At 38.2% G+C, this 18984-nt stretch overlaps 1 non-coding gene across 1 annotated transcript; it reads left to right on the top strand.

Annotated features, from left to right (window-relative positions):
* The first annotated feature begins 8414 nt into the window (after nucleotides 1-8414).
* LOC112713654 (small nucleolar RNA R71) lies at nucleotides 8415-8518 on the top strand. The gene has a single exon (XR_003158625.1). It is a non-coding gene; the product is annotated as a small nucleolar RNA R71 (small nucleolar RNA).
* The last annotated feature ends 10466 nt before the right edge of the window (nucleotides 8519-18984 follow it).

Genomic DNA, 18984 nt, shown 5'->3' with positions numbered 1-18984 from the left:
TCCCTTTTTCAACCCATACTCATGTTTCAACCTTGTATTTTAATTCTATCATATGTGCATTGATCTTTGAATTCTGAATTTAACATTGGGGTAATTTTGTCCCCTTATTTATTGAATTTTTTTTTTTGAATAAATAAAGCTTATCAATGCACATAGATTTTTCATTCTTATATTTTCACATGAGTGGGTATCCAAATTTCCTTTAAATTTTCATGACACATTCCCTTAACAACTTCTGTTCCCACAATTTCCCATACTTAACTAGCACACACAATTCTATCTTAAGCTAACCAAAGATTCAATTTGGGATATGCAATTATTTTTCAGCTTAAGGTTAGTAATGTGGTGAAATATAGAACAAATGGGGTTTTAAAAGCTCAAAGTGGTTAACAAGGGTAATTGAAAAGGGTAGGCTTAATTTGGATAAGTGAGTTTAAACAAATAATGGCCTCAATCAAGTGCAAGCATGTAAATATAATAAATATTGGACATATAAGATAAAACAAAATATAGATTACAATCATAGAGAAGTAAACACACAAGAATAAAATAATTATGGTTAAATAGTGTAACCATACATAAAGGCTCAAATCTTTCACAGGTTGTGTGTTCTTTAGCTCAAACATCATGTTCCAAATACAACTCAAGCAGATTTATCATAAAAACTTTGAAAAAATTAGTGAAATTTTGTTCCAAAGATAGATTTTTTTAAAAGAAACTTATTGTCTTTTCAATCAAGTAGAACATGCATGCAACTATCCTAATCTATGCAATTTATTCTATTCTATAAAAGAAAGAAAAAATCTAACTAAAATACCCTAATTATTGGTGTCAGAGAAGAGAATTTACCTCCGGAAGTCAGGTACTGACCGACTTCCCCACACTTAAGGCTTTGCACCGTCCTCGGTGCCATCTGTCAGGAACAGGGGTGGGCTGGTGGCAGTATCTCCATTGTCGGGACCAGTATGGCTCCCGGTGCTGGTAAAAGAAGTGGAGTCCGGGGTGTCTGAGTCTCTGAAGAGTCCCTTGAGTAGCTCCTTGAGGTGTTTGAATCGGCGCTCGTTACGGCGCTCTCTCATCTTTGCTTTTTGTTCATGCCGATCCAACTTTTCAAGTATCTGCTGGAGCACTTTCTCAGTGGTAGATGCTTGTGATGTTGAAGAAGGAATATCTTCAACCGGCTCAGTAGGCTGGCTTGTAGTGGCTACTGAATGTCTGAGGTATTTCCCATTAGGGACATATTGATCATCCTGTGGAAGTATGACTTTGGTGTCCCCAGCTCTACAGGAAACTCCGGCTGCAGAGACAAGATTTGAGACCAAGGCGGGGAAAGGTAGGTTGCCCGTGATTTGTACATGCTCCATAGCATGCCAGATGTGTCTTGAGAGATTCAGAGGTTGCTCTGTAAGGATTCACCATAGTAGAACAGCCATGTCCGCAGTGAAGGAGGACTCATGAGTGCTTGGAAAGACGTAATGGGACATGATCTGTGCCCATACGCGAGCCTCCAAGGTAAGTGCGGAAGCCAAGATTCCCTTAGGGTGGTTGCGGTGGTATCCGTAGATCCAACGACTGCCAGGTAAAGCAATGACTCTGAGAACGGAGTCCCAGTCAAATTGGTATCTCTGGCGCTGAAGGGTGGCTTCTTGAAAAGCGTCCATTCCTTTTGGAATAGGGGAAAGACTCAGAACTTGCTGAATGGCCTCTTCTGTAATGGGAATTTGCTTCTTGGCTATCTCCGTAGGAAACCCCATTGTCTTTCGCTCAATTTGTGGCTCAACAAAGGTGGCAATATTGGGTGGGAGGATGAGAAGGTATTCATTGTTATAGTTCCTTTCTGCTAGGATAGGGAACATCTGCTCACAGTAGCGATTGGGAAATCGCGCAGTGTCCTTTGCTGGAAAGGCTTTCTCTTTGTCGTCAACCTTTATTATCCTCTTAACTCTTTTTGTTGAGGGCTTGACTGCGGTTGAAGAAGGCTCTGCCACTAATGCTCTTTTAGTTCCTCTTCTTGCTGATGGTTTGGAAGTAGCTTTCTCTTGTCCTTTCTTGGTGGCCGTCCTGAAAGAAGGGAATAGAAAGAAAATTAAATTCATAGAGATAGAGCAAGGAAGAGGGTATTGTAAGTGATAGTCAATGCACAATAAAGATAAATGGCATGAACACATGGTCCAGATTACATGTGAGAAGCTCATCAATGGAAATATAGCAAGTGCATGTAGGACAATGGAATGTAAGAGGTTTATTGGCATGCAGGCAAAGGCATGAGTAGCATATATCAAACATTCAATGTCCAAGTTAGGTTACCATTTGTAACAAACTAACTATCACGTTTGTATTGACAATTAAATTTAAATAATAAAATATGAAAGGGAATTTGTGAAAAGCAAGCATTGCAGAGTAGAGTAAAGTAACATAGAAAAGTGCATAGTGCTATATGGACTTTTTCACAAATACATGGCGTGCATGGTAAACAAGATATAAAAAGTATGGAATTGAACATGCAACAAGCAATCCCTTAAATAGGAGAAAAATAATTGTCAAACAATTTGCAATAATCCACAAGCATATAATGAGGAATGATGACTCAAAAGGTTTCTAACACCATGTAAAAGAAGAAGAAGGAAAAATAAAGATGTGAAAAGAAAAAGAAAATAATAATATATATACATACTATAATAAGAATGATAGAAAAGAGAAGAAGGAAGAAGAAGGTAAAACCTTGTTAATGGTGGTGAGAGAGAGAGGAAGTGAAAGGTGAGGTAGAGGGGGAAAGGGAAAAAGAAGAAAGAAGGGGGGAAAAGAAAAAGTAGGGTATGGAGAAGAGAAAGATAAGATAATTTGGCTTATTGGGTTGAGCTGTGCGGCGCATGCGACGCGGCCGCGGAAGGCACGCGTTCGCGTGGATGCGCGTCAGGAAGGGGGCGCGATCGCGTCGGTCACGCGGTCACGTGACCTACATTGTGCTGCTGGCGCGAGTGCAGCCTCGCTCCAGCACAACTCTCTGTTCAATATAATTCAATTGCCAAATTAAGGTTACGCGATCGCGTGGGTCATACGATCGCGTGAGTGTGCATCAGAAATTAATTGACGCGGCCACATCGGCGACGCGGTCGCGTGACCAGGATTGTGCTTCCAGCACCAATCCAGCACCACTCTCGCACAATATAGCATTGTGCACCCTTTTACGTCGAAAATGCAAGGCACGCGGCCGCGTGGAGTACGCGGTCGCGTGGGAGGCCATGATTTCCATGCGACGCGGTCGCGTGGAGTAAATTGTGCCTTTGGCACGACTCCAGCGCTGCTCCTGCGTAACTTTCTGTTCATTTTTATTTTTCTTTACTCCCCCTGCCACGCGGACGCGTTGCTGGTGCGATCTCGTCGTGCGGCGAAAAATTTTTTTTTTTTAGAAAGATAAAGACATGTAATTGAAAGAGCACGAAAGCACTAATAAAGAGAATAGTTATTTAAAGAAGAAAAAACTAAAAGTAAAGAAAAGAACGATCATACCGCGGTGGGTTGTCTCCCACCAAGCACTTTGCTTTAACGTCCGTTAGTTGGACACTCCACTAGCTCAATCTGTTGCTATGTAGGGATCTTCCAGGCGGAAGATCTCAAGCTCCTTGCTCTTCTGCACCTTCTCACCGTGGTATAGCTTCAGACGGTGTCCATTGACCTTAATAAGTTCAGAACTTGAAGGATGGCTTAGGTGATAAACTCCGTACGGTTCAGCCTTCTCTATTCTGTATGGACCTTCCCATTTTGATCTCAACTTGCCGGGCATGAGTCACAGTCGAGATTTGTAAAGGAGAACAAAATCTCCAGGTTAGAACTCTCTCTTCTTGATGTTTTGATCATGCACAACTTTCATCTTTTCCTTGTATATTCTGGAGTTCTCGTAAGCTTCTAGGCAAAGGTTCTCCAGTTCCTGCAGTTATAACTTTCTTTCAGCTCCAGCATTCTCAATCCCCATGTTGCACTCTTTAACTGCCTAGAAGGCTTTGTGTTCGATTTCAACTGGGAGATGACAAATTTTTCCATAAACTAAGCGGAAGGGACTCATCCCAATGGGTGTCTTGTATGTTGTTCTATATGCCCACAGTGCATCTTGTAGTCTGGTGCTCCAGTCTTTTCTGTGAGACTTTACTATCTTTTGCAAGATACGTTTAATTTCTCTGTTTGACACCTCGGCTTGCCCATTATTTTGGGGATGGTAAGCTGTTGCAACTTTATGGATTATCCCATGCTTCTTCATCAATCTTGTTAATCTCCTGTTACAAAAATGGGTGCCTTGATCGCTCACGATCGCTCGTGGTGATCCAAAGCGGCATATAATATGGTTTCTCACAAAGGAAACAACAGTGTTAGCATCATGAGTGCGGGTAGGAATTGCTTCCACCCATTTGGAAACATAATCTACAGCTAACAATATATAAAAATATCCACTAGAATTTGGAAATGGACCCATGAAGTCAATGCCCCAAACATCAAAAATTTCACAAAAAAGCATATATTGTTGAGGCATCTCATCCCTCTTGGATATGTTACCAAATTTCTGGCATGGGTGACAAGATTTACAAAACTCAGCAGCATCTCTAAAAAGAGTAGGCCACCAGAATCCACAGTCTAAGATTTTTCTAGCTGTTCGTTGAGGGCCAAAATGTCCTCCACTTTCAGATGAGTGACAGGCTTCTAAAATAGACTGGAATTCTGATTGAGGTATACAACGTCTAATTATCTGGTCAGCGCCACATCTCCATAAATATGGGTCATCCCATATATAATATTTAGACTCGCTTTTCAGCTTGTCTCTTTGATGTTTAGAAAAATGTGGAGGAAATGTGCGGCTAACTAAATAATTAGCAATAGGTGCATACCAAGGGACTACTTCAGATACTACTTGCAGGTTGTCAAAAGGAAAATTATCATCTATAGGAGTAGAATCATCCTTAATATGTTCAAGGCGACTCAAGTGGTCTGCAACTAAATTTTGATTACCACTCCTATCCTTGATTTCTAAATCAAACTCTTGTAACAGCAGTATCCAACGTATAAGTCTTGGTTTGGATTCCTTTTTAGCCAATAGATACTTTAGAGCTGCATGGTCCGAATACACTACTACTCTAGTACCAAGTAAATAAGCCCGGAATTTATCCAAAGCAAAAACAATAGCGAGTAGCTCGTTCTCAGTAGTAGTATAATTGGACTGGCCAGTGTCTAAAGTCTTAGACGCATAGGCAATAACAAAAGGATTTTTACCTTCACGCTGAGCTAGTGCTGCTCCTACTGCATGGTTGGAAGCATCGCACATGATTTCAAATGGCTGGCTCCAGTCGGGTCCTCTCACAATTGGAGCTTGAGTTAGAGCAGTCTTTAGCTTATCAAATGCTTGTTTGCAATCCTCACTGAACTCAAACTCAATATCCTTTTGTAGTAATCTGGATAAGGGAAGTGCCACCTTACTAAAGTCCTTAATAAATCTCCTGTAGAAACCTGCATGGCCAAGAAACGAACGGACTTCCCTCACAGAAGAGGGGTAAGGTAAACTAGAAATAACATTCACCTTTGCTGGGTCTACAGAAATGCCATTATTAGATACCACATGTCCCAATACAATCCCTTGCTTTACCATAAAGTGGCATTTTTCGAAATTCAATACAAGGTTTGTATTAATACATCTATCTAATACTCTAGATAATCCATCTAAGCAAAGGTTAAAAGAATCACCATAAACGCTAAAATTGTCCATAAAAACTTCCATACAGTCCTCAATAAGATCAGAGAAAAGACTCATCATGCACCTTTGGAAAGTAGCTGGTGCATTGCACAAGCCAAAGGGCATTCTTTTATAAGCATAGGTTCCAAAAGGACATGTAAAAGTAGTTTTTTCCTGATCCTCAGGAGCTATATGAATCTGGAAATAACCTGTGTAACCATCTAAAAAGCAATAATATGATTTACCTGACAGGCGATCCAGCATTTGATCAATGAATGGAAGTGGATAGTGATCCTTACGAGTAGCTTGGTTGAGACGCCTGTAATCAATGCAGACTCTCCAAGCATTCTGAACTCTAGTCGCTATGAGCTCTCCATGCTCATTTTTGACTGTAGTGACTCCGGACTTCTTGGGCACCACTTGCACTGGGCTTACCCATTCACTGTCTGAAATGGGATATATGATACCGGCCTCCAATAGTCTGGTCACTTCCTTTTTGACAACTTCCAAGATGGTAGGATTCAATCTTCTTTGTGGTTGACGGACAGGTCTTGCTCCTTCTTCTAAAAATATTCTGTGCTCGCATATTTGAGGGTTGATTCCAACTATGTCTGCCAAACTCCACCCTATTGCCTTCTTATGCTTCCTCAACACATCAAGTAGTTGTTCTTCTTGTTGAGAAGTCAGTTCTCTTGCAATAATAACCGGAAGCTTCTGCTCATCCTCAAGGTAAGCATATTTGAGATGTGGAGGGAGAGGTTTCAATTCTAACTTTTGATCATGGACAGGCTCTGGGTTATCTAGGGCTTGTGAAAATGGCGAAGTGTCCTCATTGTCAGTTAAGAAGGTCCCCACACTTGGACCTTGTCCAGTGTGCCTCTCTTCAAGCTCTTCCTTTTGAACTTCAGCCACACTTTCGTCTATGACATCACACTGGAAGATAGAACGATCTTCTGGGGGGTTGTCAATGACTCCATTCAGATTGAAGATTACTATGCGGCCATCTATTTCAAAGGAGTATGTCCCTAAAAAAGCATCCAATTTGAATTTTGATGTCTTCAGGAATCGTCTTCCAAGTAGGATTGATGATGGCTTATCTGAATCATTATGGGGAATCTCCAAGATATAAAAATCAGTGGGAAATGTGAGCCCTTTAATGTTCACCAAAACATTTTCAGCAACTCCAGCAACTGTAATAATGCTTTTATCTACTAACACAAAACGAGCTGCCGACCTTTTTAAGGGAGGGAGCCTTAAAACATCATATATAGATAAAGGCATTATACTGACACATGCTCCTAAATCACACATGCAATCATAAATTACTACACCACCAATAGTACAACTAACTATGCAAGGACCTGGATCACTACATTTTTCAGGTAATCCTCCCATTAAAGCAGATATAGAACTACCTAAAGGAATAGTTTCTAATTCATTAATTTCATCTTTATGGATACATAAGTCTTTTAGAAACTTTGCATATTTAGGTACCTACTGAATAACATCAAAAAGGGGAACAGTTACCTAAACCTTTTTGAATATCTCTACCATTTTAGGATCAGGTTCCAGCTGCTTCCTAGGCTTCCTTGCAAGTTATGGAAATGGAATGGGAGTAGTGTTTTCTGTGGTGCCTGCACCTTTTTGTGCCTCTTCCTGTGGTTGAGCTATCTCTTCTTCGGCTATGTCCTGTATATCCTATTCCTCTTCAACATCTTCGATTTCTACCACCTCTTCAGCTGAGGCGTATTCTGGTCAGCTTGGTTCCTCCTGATTCCTCTCCTGCAGTGTGGTTCTGGACCTCAGAGTGATGGCATTAATTCCACCCTTTGGATTGGGTAATGGTTGAGAGGAGATTCCAGTGGTGCTTGAAGGTTGGTTACTGGAATTTTGTGCTGAACCAAGTTGTGTCATAAAAGCTTGTAGAGTAGAGGTGAAACCATTCAAACTAGCGTTAATACTATTCACGATGGTATTTTCCATGGCCAGTTGTCTTTTCTCAAAAGCTTGTAATAATTCTTCATTAGAAGATACAGAAGAATGAGTAAATTGAGAGGTTTGCTGCTGATTGTTCGGTGGTCCTTGGTTTTGCCTCAGGTGAGGTGCTCGGTATGGTTGATTTTGCTGCCTGTTGTTGTAATTATTCCACCTCTGATTTTCCTGATTATCTCTGCCTCCTCTATTATTGTTATCCCTCCAATTCTGGTTTGAATTGTCCTGCCATCCATGGTTATTATTTCCACTTTGATTGTACCCTTGGTTGGGGCGGTCATAGAAGTTGTGAGTGGATGCCACCATGTTGTCTTCTTGTTGGAGCTGTGGGCATTCATCAGTGTAATGGCTGTAATCAGCACAAATTCCGCAAATTCTTTGTGGAACTAGTTGCTGGTTTTGCTGCGATTAAGTTTGCTGAGCTTGTTGATTTAACTGCATTTGCTTCAGCAGGTTGGTCATTTCACAGATGCTTCGATTTAGAGCAGCAGTCTCTATGCCAGAATATTCTTCTGCAACGGCCCTTGAACGACCTTGCTTCTGTCTGTGGTTCCGAGTAGATTCAGCTAAATCACTGATCAATTGCCAAGCTTCATCAGTGGTCTTGTACTTCTTCAAAGACCCATTGCTGGCACTTTCCAATGTGGTCTTATCTTGGGGTCTCATACCTTGTGTGACATAGCTGAGTAGCACGATCTTGTCGATCATGTGGTGGGGGCATGCTTCCAGAAGATTATTGAAGCGCTCCCAGTATTCAAAGAGAGTCTCATTGTCATCCTGAACAATTGTAGAGATATCCTTCCTCAGTTTATCAGTAACTTCAGATGGGAAGAATTTCTCCAGGAACTCCTTTCTGAGTGTATCCCAGTTGGATACGTTTGCTAGAGGTTGAGTGTAGTACCACTCTCTTGCTTTTCCCTCAAGAGAGAATGGAAAAGCTTTCAGCAGAATTGAAGTTTCATCAGCGCCATCACGCCTGACAGTAGAACAGGCTGCCTGGAAATCTCTCAAGTGCTTGATAGGCTCTTGAGCAGGTAGGCCATGAAACTTCGGCATCAAATTTAGCAGTGCGGTTTTTATTTCAAAATCCGTAGCTACCGCTGGATGATGCGCTTGAAACGGTTGCAGTGTAAAATCAGGAGCTCCTTCCTCCTGAATCGTAATTCTTCTAGCTGCCATATTTTCTGCACGTAAAACAACCGAATCAGTAGAACGGGGGCTGGTTTCTTCCTCAGATTCACTTTCAGATCCGCCCTTAGAGCGGACTAACCTACGCTGTTCTCGCCTTATTCGTGAAATTGTTCTTTCAATTTCAGGATCGAATATTAGCAAGCGCGGATCAGGAAGTGAACGTGTCATTTGACAGAAGAAACACGCAGCTCATAGTAGCAAAATTAAAGAAAATGCAAATAAATAAATTCTAATTAATAAAATAAGCACTCTATTGCAACTCCCCGGCAACGGCGCCAAAAAATTGATGTAGTGCAAAAGCTGGTGAATTAAAATTTATTAAAATGGTTACGTTGCAAGTATAGTTCTTAATTCACCGAAAATCTGCCAATCAATTTAGAAATATGTCACTGAAAGTTTAAATTAAAATTACTGGGAGTTTTAAGCCCCAAGTCGTCTCCCAACGAGTTGCAGAAAAATATGCTGTTTTATTAATCAGATATTCCAAAAAGAGTTGAGCTAAGTAAATGGGGATTTAAATTGAGGAATTTTAAATAATAAAAATAAGAGGCCTTGACTGGGAATTGATTGGTTAGAATCTCTATCATTGATGGTGTGATTGTAAGATTAATTTATAATTAATAGTTTTTCTGTTTGGTTATCCCTTACTAGGTAAGAGAAAGTCAAACAAGTGGAAATGCCAGATCTATTCACAAGTTGCAACCCACTTAGTTCAAAGGGATTGGCGTCGGTGACAGGATAGCAATCCAACATTCAACCCAATTACAAATTTTTCTTTCAATCCTTCCAACTCAAGAGTTCCTTTTAATCAACTCCCCATCAAGTAATGAAACTACTCACGCATTGTAAATAAAAAATCCATGGCACATGAAAGGGAATTAAAAGAAGACATGATTATTGGAATGGAATTTAAATTAAAAAGAAATAATCCTTGCATTAATTAATCATAAAAATATCTGAATGACAAAATTGAAAATAACAAAGAACATGGAAGAATAAAACCAAGTTAAGAGAACAAACTAGAGTGATGAAGTCTTGATGAGGAAAATAACTCTTCTCAATGTTCCAATGCTAAGATCAATTGAAAATTAAAATTCCTAAAACTAGAGAGAAAAAAACCTAAGAGAGTCAAAAACTAGATCTAAACTACTTAATGAATGTTTTCTCTGTTGTTTCTGCATATTCTCTGACTCTGGTCTGCTGTTCCGGGCCGAAAACTGGGCTGAAATAAGGTCCAAAATCGCTGGTTTCAGATTCTGTAGTTTATGCAGATCGCGCATGTCACGCGATCGCGTCGTCCATGCGGACACGTCGCTGGCGCTTTTCCTCTTCACGCGTTCGCGTCGTCCACGCTACCGCGTTGCTTGTGCTTTCCAATCCACGCGGCCGCGCAAGCCATGCGGCCGCGTCACTGCGATTTGCGCTCCTTCGTGCGGTTGCGTGAGCCATGCGACCGCGTCACTTTTCGCTGGTTATCTCCTCAAACTCTTGTGTTCCTTCCATTTTTGCTAGCTTCCTCTCCAATCTCCGTCTCATTCATGCCCTATAAAGCCTGAAACGCTTGACACACAGATTACGGCATCGAATGGAATAAAGGAGAATTAAAATTAAATAATTAAAGTCTCTGGGAAGCGATTTTCAAACATGTAATAAATTCAGGAAGGAAATCTAAATGCATGCTAAATTGATGAATAAGTGGGTAAGGATCGCGACAAAACCACACAATTAAACACAATATAAACTACGCTCTATGTTCTTTTTCTTCTAAGCCGAGTTTGTTGAAAGCCATTCTGAATAATACGTCGGCAGAACTCCCATGGTCTATTAGCGTGCGGTGAAGATTTGCGTTTGCCAGTATAATAGTGATGACCATGGGATCGTCATGACCTAATGCGACGCCGGATGCGTCTTCCTTTGTAAAAGTGATCGCCGGGATGTCGGGTGCTTCCTCCTTTCCTGCGACGTGATATACATCTTTGAGATGTCTTTTATGAGATGATTTGGAGATTCCTCCACCGGCAAATCCGCTGTGTATCATGTGGACATGTCTTTCTAGCGTTCGAGATGATCGCGCGGTTGGTCCGACGTCTTCTGTTCTTCTTCTTTTTCTTTGTTCATCATCATGGGTGGCCAGATATCGATCTAGCTTTCCTTCTCATACGAGCTTTTCTATGACATTTTTTAAATCAAAACACTCATTGGTGGAGTGCCCGCGGATCCGATGGTATTCACAATATTTAGCCCGGTTTCCTCCTCTTTTTTTGCCTTTGAGTGGCCGAGCTAGTGGTATTTTTTCCGTGATGCAAACCTCTCCGTATACATCCACAAGAAACACCCGTAGAGGGGTGTAATTGTGGTATTTTTTAATTTTATCTCTATGTTAGTCTTCCTTCTTTCTGGAATCTTTATCCTTATCCTGGGGGGTGAACCCGGCCTTCGAGGTCTCTCCTAGTCGGGAGTTTTCCTCCATGTTGATGTACTTTTTCGCTCGTTCCTACACCTCGTTCAGAGATGTGGGGTACTTTTTTGATATAGATTGACTAAAGGGCCCTTCTCGTAAGCCATTAATGAGGCCCATAATAGCGGCTTCTGTTGGCAGGTTCTGTATATCCATGCATGTCTTGTTGAATCTTTCCATGTAGTTGCGCAGGGTTTTTCGTTCTCCTTACCTGATTCCAGTAAGCTCGGAGCATGTTTAGCTTTGTCCTTTTGGATAGAGAATCTGGCCAGGAATTTCTTAGCCATATCGTCGAAACTTGAGATGGACCTAAGAGGGAGGTTGTCGAACCATCTAATTGCTGTTTTTGTTAAAGTAGTTGGAAAGGCTTTGCAACGAACTGCATCTGAGACGTTGGTGAGATACATTCTACTTCTGAAGTTGCTGAGATGATGGCCGGGATCTGTAGTGCCATCGTATAAGTTCATGTTTGGGAGTTTAAAGTCCTTTGTGATTTTTGCCTTCATGATCTCCTTGGTGAATGGGTCTTGCTCCTTGCGGGTGCTATCTTCGGGAGTGGATTGGCTGGCTTTCGTCTTGACATCGGCTTCAAGTTTTAGGAGTTTGTTCTCCAATTCCCAGTGTTGCCTTATTTCCCTTTGTAGGTCCTTCTCGGCCTCTCGTTGGCGTAGGGCTTCTTCTTCAAGTTGTTTTAACCGGTCTTGAAATGCATCCATGGCTCCCTTGTTTGGGGAATTCTTCTTGTTGTTGATTTGGAAAGTATCTTTTAGGGTGGCGTCTGCGTTTTTATGCGGCGTTCTTTCTTCTAGATCTGAGGTGTGGTCATTGTCATGGTCATCCGCCATGGTGATAGGATGACTTCCAGGTTTCCCGGCAACGGCGCCAATATTCCGAGGGTTACCTAAAACTGTAGGTCGATTTCAGATGAGATCTTCCGTGCTGGTCGGAACGGTTGTATCCGATTTGTTGGACTTGATGGTGGTGCTGATTCCTTCGTCTCCGGAGGGTGGGGGGAACCTGCAAGGGACTCTGATGTTTAAGTTAGCAAGTGTATTAAGCAGGTATTGAGTAGAATCAGAGTATGAGTTATACTTGGGTACTCCAGCGTATTTATAATAGTGTAGAGTGACCTTCTTAGACAAGATAAGTTAATTATCTTATCTTATCTTTATTTTTTGAGTGAGTTCATCTAATCTTCAAAGGAACCGCCCTTCTCCCTGTAGGCTTGGGTTGCCTTCGGCTTTGGTGCGCGGTCCTCCATTAGGGCCCTTCTTTGGGCCTTCCTGGTGACTTGGCCGAACTCTTTGAGAAGAGGTCGGGTTGTCCTGACCTGAAAAAGTCGGTCGCTTTGTCTGTAGAACATCGCGGGTTGGACAGCTCGACCCAGGGTATGAAACTTACCATTGACAATATCGATAATAATAATATCTTTACCAAATAATATTCTTAATAAATTAATAACAATACTAATAATTTTCTTTTAATACAAATAAAACAATTTAAGTAATAAATAGTCGTATTTATAACCTCCTTAAAGACTTAACTTTTTTAAGTTTTATTTCTAAACTTTTATTAATTATGTTTTAAATCTCAAATTTTTAATTATTTTATATTTAACCCAACACTTTTAGAAAACTACTAATTAGCTCTTTGTTTATTAATATTTATAAAAATAACTCTGAGTTTTTATAAAAATAGCCGTTCATCTCCAAACACTTATTTTTTACTCAGAATACTTCTAAACTTATTTATTTGTAAAATTAACCTCAATTTTTATCAAAACAAAATTTAATTCTTCAAATTAATAATATTATCATGGTAACAATACAGTTCTTTAAACCTAAAAATATCTTTTTATAATCAGTTTGAAAATATATATATATATATATAACTATAAATCCGTTTTAAATTTTACGGCTACCGAATCTTCGCAGTTTTTAAAGTAATTTCTCGTCCCTTTAATCACACAAAATTTTATTTGATTTTCAAAAAAATTCTAGTCCCAAATTCATCAAAATAATCTGGTTTTTAACTGCATTTGAATCGACTGAACCTCTAACTTATCACAAATATCAATATATCACAAAAATTTAACATAAATTTAATCAAATCCAATCAATAATAATCAATCACAATATCAATTCACTTATCAATACAAATTTAATTGGTGAAAAGTTATTAAAATTCTATCTTTGTACGAAATTAAGACATTAGAAATTTTAAAAAAACTTTTTAATCGAACTACTGAAGAAAAAATTTTCAAAAATAGTTTGTGCTTTCTAAAATTCTAATTGACCGAACAAAAAGAAAAAGAAAACTATGTCACTATTAATTTTTACCTAATAAAAGTGATACTAACTTATAGAAAAAAAAGATATGATCATTTTACCAAAATCTCATTAGAGATCATGGTTCTTCTCAAGCACACTCTCAGTCTCTCTCTCTTTTTGTTTTAAGCTTGGTTCGGTGGTGAACGAAGAGAACGAAGATAGTTAATGATAATCATGATTAAGTGGCATAGATTATATATATGGATACATGCATATAGCCACGTTTCATTTTTTTCTTAGTTTCCTTAATGGCTTCGGCCAAGTAAATGGAACTATGGTAAAGGATATTGATTAATGGTGATTTAATGGTTAGGTGTTAAGTTTTGGAGTTGTTGAGTCAGCGATTTAAGTTATAAATATTTTTAATGGATAATTATGAAAATTGAATATATTAAAACACAAATAATAATAATATATATAAAGTTAAATATATATGAGTTATTTATATAAATGAGGTTAGTAACTTAAGGATGAAAGATATTTAATAAAATATTAACAATTCTAAATTCATTAAAAAATATCGATAATTACTTATATCGACAAATATCGAATTTGATAATAATAATAATAATAATAATAATAATAATATCTAAACTCTATTATGATTATAGCATATAAAATAAATTAATAATATAATAATAAAATTATATTATTATTTATTTTACTTCGAAATGTGAAATTAACTCGTTAAAATAAAATTAATTGTTGAAAATAATATTTTTTAAAAAATATTATGTTGATTTAAAAATTTGAATTGTTGCATAGTCACCGTAACATAATTATGTTAAAAAATAAGAAAAGACTGGCGTTGGCCCATTCTACGTGGTTATATTTCACCCTTTCAATTTACCCAATGAGTGACAACTTAATTAACAATTTAACATGGCCTCTTCATGTAAAAAATAATGGTAACACACATACATACAATAAGAATAAGACATTTTAAAGAGGAGAATAAGAAGATGATGATTTGAATAAGTAAACATCGTTAACATACAATAAGATGTTTGTAAAGGCGGTTGTGTTCGTTTTTCTCATTAACATGGGATTCTCAGAAACTATTGAAGTAAGTACTTATGGATGCTGCAAAGAATGCACTTGCACACCATTGCAACCTGTTTTTGGTAACACGTGTTGGTGTGAAGACGTTACTAAATCTTGCCATCCAGCTTGTAGATCTTGCATTTGTAAAGATTCAAACCCTTTTCAATGTAGATGTGAAGATACTAAACTTTACAGCTGTTACTTGCCACGTTGTCTTTAATATAGGTGTTCTCATATCTAATTAACTACCATTCAAGGTGTACTCCTAGTTTTTCATTGTCTCTCCATTTTTATGGTATATTTAAGAGAGAGACAATACAAATAAAAATAAAACAGCAAAATAACTGCGGATATTATCAGTAATTTTTTTTCAGAAATTTACTATAAATTTTTCTGCGAATTTATGATGTCGTAGATAATTTGTAAAGATTTTATTGCAATTTTTAAAATTTGCAGCGAATTTCGTAGTTACCTTTCACTCCAAGCGGCGAAAAAATATTACTTGAAAATAGTTGTTGCAAAAAATTCGCAAGTAAATATTCGTAGTAAAATTTGTAGGTAATTTGGCAACAAGCTTGAATCATGTTATATTCACAGTAAAATCTGCAGCAATAAAATTTATGGATTTAAATGCAAACTTGTGGAAAAGAGATACTTGCGGATCATGTAATTAAGTTGTGATTTATAAGAATTATGAGATGGTTGAGGATTTTTGGAGTATTAAATTAAAATTGAAGATCATGCAAGATTCAATTCATGCAAATTATATTTGACTAAACCCTAATTCCATAGTAATTTAGTTTCCTTTAACCTAATTAATCGTCAATTCTTTGGTCACTTAACTTTAATTAGATGTTTAAGTCCAATTCTAGTTTATCAACCACAAAAACCCTAATTATCAAAATATAAGAGGATTATAGGTCACGTATCCCATTAAGTCTAGATAATTAGTATTTAGGAGGAATTGTTTTCAAGCTGTTGTTCAAGTGAATTACTTTTCCAAGATTTAGCAAGAACACAATAAGGGTTATTCTTCTGTTCTACCCAAATCCTTAAGATGAAGAACGAAAACAAATTGTTGAAATTGAAATCAACACATTAATTAAAATAGAAGAGTAATAGTATTAATCCATAGAATAAACAGAGCTCATAACCTTAACAGTGAAGGTTTAGTTGCTCATGGTTCACAGAGAAAACTAGCTAGGGTTCTAAAAAGTGTAAATCGTAGAATGAGGTGCGTAAGAGAAAAGAGAGCCCAAAGGACTGAATCTTTTTCTTTTTATATCTAACCTAATTAATGTAAAATATATTTTCTAAAACTAAATAATATATTTTCTTATGATGAATAAAATAAAGTTTTAATCAATAATCATTGAAGATGTCGTTTTTGGCCCTCTAGAGGCGTGGGGACCACCCTGGAATCTGAAGTTAGTGCCAAACTTAGGTTGGGCCAAGTTTGGCGCCACCCTACCCGTGCATCTCATTCGTCAATAGTTGATCCTGGCTCCAAACTTGGAGATTGCCAAGTTTGGCGCCACCTAGCCAGCATGAATGGGAACTTTTGTTGATGATCATGGTGCCAAACTTCGAGATTGCCAAGTTTGGCGCCCCTCCTGGGCTTGCATTTGCTCCGTTTTCTCTTTCTAAACTATGTCAAATCCGTCCGAATGCTATCTGAATCAAACCAAATTGTACACAACTCAGAGTAGCATTCATAGGGGCTTAAAAATACTTAAATCTTGATTAAACTTAACAAATTTGAATGCAAATTCACTAGGAAAAGATAAGAAAGATACTCACGCATCACAACACCAAACTTTACTTGTTTCTTGTCCTCAAGTAACCAAAACTAATATAAACTTAAGATGTGAATTTGCATGAGAGTTGAGTGCTCAATTAAGCTTCTGTTTGTCTTAAAGTGGGGTTAACAACACTAAAACTATAAATAGTTCTGGCATCTCACTATCCTTTGAATCTTAGAAATGTTAATGTCATTCGAAATTAGAATCCGGATAATATTATGAATTCTCTTTCCTTTTTACTTCGAATTAATCCTTGAACGCAACATTTTTCTTTTCTTTTCTTTTCTTTGGTGCTTTGCACCTTGAGCCTATCCGTGACTTCAAATATTTTATCTCAAACTTTACTTGACACAAAAAATGCCATAACACTTAACTGGGAACTCTTTTGAGTTCTAATTTCTCTTTCAATTGCTCCTAAACAGTGGTGCTCAAAGCCTTTGGCATACTCTGTACTTGCACTTGGTCTCGACTCTTAGTGTCCTGTCTCAAGGATTACTTGAGACATTCACACCACAAGTATATGGCTAGGAAAATAACTATTTGACCTTTTAATCGTAATTGTCCTTCCTAGCCAATGATGCTCAGAACCTTGGACCTCGCCCTTTTATTCTCTTTTTCTTTTTGTTGTTTTTTTTAATTCAAAGATTAATTTCTTGTTTAATTTGAAGAATTCATAATAGTTCTCTAAATTCTTATTTTCTATGCATCAACATCCTTTGATTCAAATTCAAATATACACTGTTTAGATCATGCATTCAAAGTCACAGGTAACACCACCACAATGACCACATTTAAGTAAATAAGAATACTCTTAAATATAAACTCAATTTCTCATGCAATACATCACTTCTTTTTCTTTTTCTTTTTAGATTCAAGCTTAGTGAGCGGTACATGAGACAAATTTTTTTTCAAATTAAAAACAAACAACAAAATTAAACCAAAACCTAGGAACTGAAAATACTAAAGATCATGCAACAAAATAAACAAAGCAATAGAAAACAGGAGTATAACATAATAGGAATGAAAGGAAATAGGAAGTGAAAAGGGACTAAACCACCTCAGCCGCTGCAGTGGGGATCTGGTACACGAAATCGTGATTCACACTTTTCACAACTCCGTGCAGCTGACCAGCAAGTGTACTGGATCGTCCAAGTAATACCTTACGTGAGTAAGGGTCGATCCCACGGAGATTGTCGGGTTGAAGCAAGCTATGGTCGTCTTCTAAATCTCAGTCAGGTAGATTCAAATGGTTATGGAGTTTTGATAATTAAAAGATAAATAAACATAAAATAAAGATAGAGATACTTATGTAATTCAATGGTGGAAATTTCAGATAAGCGTATGGAGATGCATTATTCCTTCTGAATCTCTGCTTTCCTACTGCCTTCATTCAATCATTCATACTCCTTTTCCATGGCAAGCTGTATATTGGGGATCACTGTTGTCAATGGCTACCTCCCGTCCTCTCAGTGAAAATGGTCCTCTACGGTTTCTATACGGCTAATCAACTGTCAAATTTCTCGTATCAGATGAAAAATACTAGGCACAGCTACTGCATGGCTAATCAGCTGTCGGTTCTCGATCGTGTCGGAATAAGATCCAATGATCCTTTTGCGCACTGTCACTGCGCCCCACAGTCGTGAGTTTGAAGCTCGTCACAGTCATCCCTTCCCAGATCCTACTCGGAATACCACAGGCAGGGTTTAGACTTTCCAGATCTCAGGAATGCTGCCAATGGTTTCTAGCCTATACCACGAAGGTTCTAATCTCAGATTTAGATGCCCCATTGTCAGAGGGGAAACGATGTGAATCGTTGATTAGAAACCCAAGAGATATACACTCTAGCTTTCGCAGGTAGAACAGAAGTGGTTGTCAAGCACGCATTAATAAGGGAGAATGATTATGAGCGTCACGGATCATCACATTCATCAGGTTGAAGTGCGAGTGAATATCTTAGAATAAGAATAAGCTTGAATTGAATAGAAAACAGTAGTAATTGCATTAATTCATGAGGAATAGCAGAGCTCCACACCTTAATCTATGAGTTGTAAAAACTCCACCGTTGAAAATTCATAAGTGATAATGGTGTTCATTGGCTTCGGCTCCAGAGAGGGAACCAGAATAACCAAGACTACCAAGATATCTAATACAATGAGAAAAAGTAATATTTATACTAAAACTAGTAGCTAAGGTTTACAGATATAAGTAATGATGCAGAAATCCACTTCCGGGCCCACTTGGTGTGTGCTTGGACTGAGCATTGAAGCTTTCATGTGTAGAGACTTTTCTTGGAGTTAAACGCTAACTTTGATGCCAGTTTAGGCGTTTAACTCCAGCTTGTAACTCAGTTCTGGCGTTTAACGCCAGAATAGGATAGGAAGTTCGCATTTAAACGCCAGTTTGCGTTGTTAAAACTCGGGCAAAGTATGGACTATTATATATTTCTGGAAA

Source organism: Arachis hypogaea, chromosome 9, assembly GCF_003086295.3.
Source record: "Arachis hypogaea cultivar Tifrunner chromosome 9, arahy.Tifrunner.gnm2.J5K5, whole genome shotgun sequence".
Classification (NCBI taxonomy): domain Eukaryota; kingdom Viridiplantae; phylum Streptophyta; class Magnoliopsida; order Fabales; family Fabaceae; genus Arachis; species Arachis hypogaea.
Note: the sequence above shows the minus strand (reverse complement) of the source record. Positions and strands in the feature narration are given on the sequence as shown.